At 42.3% G+C, this 4,808-nt stretch overlaps 1 pseudogene; it reads left to right on the plus strand.

Moving 5' to 3' along the window:
* The first annotated feature begins 220 nt into the window (after positions 1 to 220).
* Positions 221 to 320, plus strand: LOC142849156 (U6 spliceosomal RNA; annotated as a pseudogene).
* Positions 321 to 4,808: the final 4,488 nt, after the last annotated feature.

The following is a 4,808-nucleotide window of genomic DNA, read 5'->3' on the forward strand; positions in this document are numbered from 1 at the left end:
CAGCACTGTGAGCCACCCAATGAAGATGCTGGTCCTCTGGAAGACCAGGGAGTGCTTCTAGCAACTGAGCCATCTCTTCAGCCCCTTGGTTTCATTTTTCTGTGAGATCCCAAGGATATTTACCAACTTTGATATTATCCTTTTTGTTCCTATTGTGGAAGAGCATAAGCTTTCTTCCTTCTGAACTGAAAGTCCTAATTTTTCAATTTTAAAACTTGTAGTGCTCGCTTCGGCAGCACATATACTAAAAATTGGAACGATACAGAGAAGATTACCATGGCCCCTGCGCAAGGATGACACGTAAAACTTGTATTATTGTTGTTGTGCTCATGTGCATGATGTGGGATATGTACAAGGTGGGTATCTCAACATGAAGGGCAGTTTTGTAGAATGGATTCTCCCCTTCCACTCTTACGAGTGTTGGGGATTGAACTCAGGTCACCAGGGGTACACAGAAAGGGCCATTTCACTACCTCATCATCAATAATTTTTAAAAATAGAATCAGAAACTAGTTAAAGTAGCTCATACCTATAATCTCAGGACTTGGGAGGCCGTGAGAGGAGGATTCCTTGAGTTCAGGTCAACCTGGCTATAGAGTGAGAGTCTCCCCACTTCAACACAACAGAGCCAACTGGACGGCTCAGTGAGTTAAGGTACTTGCTACCCAGTCTGAGGACTTAAGCTTGATTCCTAGGACCCACATTGCGATTCCTGAAAGTTGTCCTCTGACCTCCACACACATGCTGTGGTATACATGGGATGCTCACCCCCAACAAAATAAATAAAGGTAATGTTTAAAAGTCTAATGGAGTCATAGGCAGTATTCCATTGGAATCCCACTCCTGTTATGTGCTGGGAGAAGGCAGAGAGTGTGTGTCCTCGTCACGTGTTACCTGCTCACATGGAAATTATGCTGAGCGAGATTACTGCACCCAGGTGATATTTACAGGAAGCATGATAGCCATGTATAAACACGTTTAAGGAAGGAGTTGTCAGGAGAAAGGGAAGCTAAACATTAAGGATTTCAATATTATGCAAAAGAGTCTTTCAGAAGGTGAATTGTTCTTCTATGCTCTAGGACACAGGCTAATTCTAGTCTTTTAGAGTTGAGAAATTGATGTTGAGAATAGACCCATAGTGACTCCATGGTCCCAGGGCAGGACCCATCTCTGGCAGCCTGTTTTCCTTCCAGTTTTATTTCTGTTGCTGTGAGGAAACTTTCCTAAGAAAAAGGAGGGTTTACTAGCTTACTCTTCCTGGTCACAGTCCATCATAGAGGGAAGTCAAGCAGGAACTTGGAGACAGGCCACTTGCTATTCTAGGAGGCATTGCCTCTAACTGGGGAAACTCCCAGACCAGGATGTATAGCAGAAACCAGGGGGAAATGTTGCTTGATGGCTCATGTGGGCCCCAGCTTAGCTGGCTTTCTCAAACAGCCCAGGACCACCTATCCAGGAAGAGTATCACCCATACTGAGCTGGGTCTGCCTACAGCAGCCAACAATAAGACATTTCTCCATAGACTTCTCAGAGGCCAGTCCAATCAAGGCAATACCTGAGTTGGGACTCTTCTCTCAGAAGATTCTAGGCTGTGCCAAGCTGACAGTTAAGGCTTACTAGGATGCCCACCTTCCTCAACAAGAGCCCAGCATAGGGACAGCACTCAAAAATGTTGAAAACCCCTCAGTCTTCAGACTGTAGAATGATGTCACAGAGTGTATGTAGTAAGTGCTTGGAGAAAATGAGAAAGGCCTCAGACAGTAAGATTCTTTCTCACTCTCTGTTTCTTTTTAGCTTTAGTTTTTGAGACAAAACTCTCATGTAGACAGGCTGGTCTTGAACTCACTATTCTGCCAACTATGGTCTTAAAACCCTGATCCTCCTGCCTCTGCCTCCCTAGCTCTGGGATTACAGACATGAGGTATAGAAGTCTCTTTCTTCTTTAGGCATTCACTGGAAGTCTTGAACATATCCTCCCTGGACAAGAGGCATGACTTTTTAAATAAACCCTGATGCCCATATTGGCACATGAGACTGTTTACTTGTGATGTTACTGTGTCTGTGTGTATAGTTCTGAAAACAATAGGCTAAGAATTCATGCAGATGAAAAGCATGTGAATGATCTGAACTTACAGGGAAATATGATACCATTGGTCTTAATTTAACTGTTTCTTTCATCTTTCTCTTCATTTTGAAAGCCTGCAGGAAAGAAGGTTTTCGTCCTCAAGTGCTTGCTCACAAATGCCCAGTCTTGTTGCCACTGGCTTGGCGTGGCTCTGAAACAATAACCCAATGCAGATGCAGGGGTACAAAGGTCACAGGGAAAACGAAGCCATGCTATCCCCATCGTGCTCTCTAGAACAGTGGTAACGTTGATGCTATAGAACCTGGGTCTGAGGTGAAGGTGAGGTGAGCAAGGGTCCTGGAGGAAACCAGGCTTTCATTACCATAAACGATGAATGAAACCCAAGCAGGAGCAGAGGGCATAGTTCAGTTGGCACAGTGCTTGCCTAGCACACAGGAAACCCTAAGTTTGATCCCTAGTATGGCATAAACCAGGCATGGTGGAACACACCTGTAATCCCACCACTGAGGAGGCGAAGGATCAGAAATTCAAGGCCATCTACATAACAAGTTTGAGATCAACCTGGAACTGTCTAAAATTTAAATCTCAAATAGCAAAAGCAACCTAAATGTCATGGCCAAGTCCACATGTGCATGTAAAAGAAGAGGTAAGAAAAAGAGGTCCAACAGCTTGATTGATGTGACCCTACATGCCAATTGCTCCCCAGAAATGAAACTCAAAGGCCATTTGGGGAGTTGCAGGCTTACTGGAGGAAGTATGTCACTGGAGGAAGGCTCTGAGTACTTAACGTCTCACCCGACTTTTAGCTCATGTTTTTTGCTTTGTGGTTCAAGATGTGAGCTCTCAGCTTCCTGCTCCTTCTGTCATGCCTAATGTTCAGTGTCATGCCTCTGCTCTGCCATCGTGGACTCGTATCCCACTTGAATCATCAGGCAAAACAGACATTCTCTTCCCTAAGCTGCCTTTGGTCATGGTGTTTTATCACAGCAGTAGAAAGGGAGCCAAGACAAGTTCTATGAATGGAAGATTGGATAAATAAAATGAGAAGGATAGATAGATAGATAGATAGATAGATAGATAGATAGATAGATAGATAGAACCAAAGTTTCATGATATATATACATATTATATATATATATTACATATACATATAAGTAATTCATATAAAACCCAAATCATGACATCTTTAGGATAAATGAATGGAACTGGAGATCATTATGCCAAGTGTATTATGCCCGATTCAGAATGATAAATGTTATGTTTTCTCTAACATGCAGAATCTATTCATGTGGGTTTTTTTAAATATTTATTTATTATGTATACAATATTCTGTCTAAGTGTATGCCTGCAGGCCAGAAGAGGGCACCAGACCTCATTTACAGATGGTTGTGAGCCACCATGTGGTTTCTGGGAATTGAACTCAGGACCTTTGGAAGAGCAGGCAATGCAGCCCTATTCATGTGTTTATATGTCATGAATGTAGATGGAAGACCATTTAGTAGGGAGAAAGAAAAATAGGTAAAGGGAAGAAGGGAGTAAGAAAGAGTAACAGAGGTGAATGTAAGCAAAGCACATGATATACTTATGTTAAGGTGCCATAATGCACTCATTATTTGGTATGTTAAAACTATTCAGGTTGAAAATTTTCTCTCTAACATTACATAAAATGCTCACCACTACCACAAATTTAGCAGTTATTGTAGCTATTCTTATTACTCATTTTTCCTCCCCCTCCCCTTGGCTTTTTGAGACAAGGGTTTTCTGTGTGTCTTTGGCTATCTTGGAACTAGCTTTGTAGATCATGTTGGTCTTGAACTCACAGAGATCCACCTGCCTCTGCCTCTCTAGTGCTGGGATTAAAGCCACCACTGCCTGGCTCGTTTTTTTTTCTTAAAAAATACTTTAAGAATTTATGTGTAGAGGGTTGGAGAGATTGTGGCGGTCAAGAGTACTGACTGCTTTTCCAGAGGACCCAGGTTCAATTTCCAGCACCCACATGGCAGCTATCTCCAAGATCTGACACCCACACACAGACATACATGCAGGCAAACACCAATGCAAATAAAATAAGAATAAATTATTTTTTAATTATATGTATATTTATGTACTCAAAGAGTCAGAAGATGTCAGATACCTAGAGCTGGAGTTACAAGCAGCTGTGAGATGGCAGATGTGGATGCTGGGAACTGACCTGAGTCCTTCACAAGAGCAGTAAGTACTCTTAACACTGAGACATCACTTCAGTCCCTCATTTTGTTAGACTCTGCTACTAACATTGTCTTGCTATTAATCTAACATTTAGCTTCACAATAAACATTTTTGAGATATACAAGAAGATTAGGGGCAATTACTAAGATGCATTCATCTCATTCATTGGTGAACATTTGAAGAACATCTCCTGGGTATGGGGTGATATGTCAGCCTGGCTATCCAGCAGTGAGCAAAACAAAGACACTTTCCCCGTGGAGGTCACGGTGGGAGAATGACAACAATCAAACAGGCACATACGTGTAGGACCCGTCAAGTAATAGAAGCTGTGTCATAACCAAGTTCTGCATCACACAACACAATCAGCATGTCAGATGACATCAACAGCTTCAGTTGCTCATGCAACCCGTTTCTAACAGTTTAGAAACCAAGCTAGAACGTTTTCTTCCCAATCTAGTGCTTCATTACTCCTCTTGTGAAATCAAGCACGTCTTTAACAAACATCTGCTGAGTG

This window comes from Microtus pennsylvanicus, chromosome 4 (assembly GCF_037038515.1).
Source record: "Microtus pennsylvanicus isolate mMicPen1 chromosome 4, mMicPen1.hap1, whole genome shotgun sequence".
In the NCBI taxonomy this organism is placed as follows: domain Eukaryota; kingdom Metazoa; phylum Chordata; class Mammalia; order Rodentia; family Cricetidae; genus Microtus; species Microtus pennsylvanicus.